General features: G+C 51.4%; 1 long non-coding RNA gene across 1 annotated transcript in view; it reads right to left on the bottom strand.

Annotated features, from left to right (window-relative positions):
• Nucleotides 1-383: 383 nt before the first annotated feature.
• LOC111255930 overlaps nucleotides 384-921 on the bottom strand; it is a 2,482-nt gene continuing 1,944 nt past the window's right edge. Inside the window, exon 3 of the long non-coding RNA XR_002676085.1 lies at nucleotides 384-797. This is a non-coding gene — a long non-coding RNA (uncharacterized LOC111255930). The remainder of the gene's footprint in view (nucleotides 798-921) is intronic.

Genomic DNA, 921 nt, shown 5'->3' with positions numbered 1-921 from the left:
GAACGGTCGCGGGCCATGCATATGCAACACGGGCCAAGGAGGCCGCCGGTTTTCAGCCATTTAGATGGGCCGCCGGGAGCTATCATGCTTGTTGGGCTCCTCTAGCTCGGGCTAGCCAGCGCACCAAGAAAACTGGAACTGGAAGGGTCATCAGTCATCACATCCTCAAAGGCTCCAGCGACCTCTCTCCAAAGCTACATACAATGTCAACCCATCCATGAAGATCACATGATCGAAAACTTTCTCTTCTTTTTCCTCGAGAAAGGGATGATCGAAACTTCTGCCAACGAAAGTGCGGAGCACCAGCATCTTTTCTGACGAGGACAGAAACCAAAATCTCCAAAGGGTCATAGACTCGTAGCAAATACGATCATTAGCAGGGCTCTCGTTACACCAAACAAGCGAGAAACACTTATCAGTTGGTGGCATCGTTACAAGTCCTCCCATATTCTCCCATCAACCAGGCTGATTTGGACTGGATGGGTTTATATAGCAAGTAACGAGCACCGAGCAAACCACTCTTACAGCACCAATAATATACCCGCGCCAATGTCCACACGTGTCCATGCCTGATGCCGCTCTCTGCTCGCACGAGGCCGCGGAGCAGCAGCACAACCAGGTCACGGAACAGAAGAATCATCAGGCAGGAGAGGTCGACACAGGCGATATATTCCTCCTCATCTTTGCCCCCCTCCAAAAAAAAAAAAAAAGCGCGGGATTCCTCCCTCCAGCTTTGTCAACATCGCTTTTCGTTATTCCCCTTCCTGCTGCGGGATCGCGTGCCCGCGCCTGCCTGCCTGCGAAAACGATGATTGTCAAGAGGAGCTTATGGAGAAAGCGGGAGCATACGATTCTGACCACTTAACAAGCAACAGCTGAATGTAATCCCCGCGCAAAGATAAAGCTCAAAGTTCCCCCCTC

This window comes from Setaria italica, chromosome IX (assembly GCF_000263155.2).
Source record: "Setaria italica strain Yugu1 chromosome IX, Setaria_italica_v2.0, whole genome shotgun sequence".
Classification (NCBI taxonomy): domain Eukaryota; kingdom Viridiplantae; phylum Streptophyta; class Magnoliopsida; order Poales; family Poaceae; genus Setaria; species Setaria italica.
This window is presented reverse-complemented; position numbering and strand designations above follow the sequence as displayed.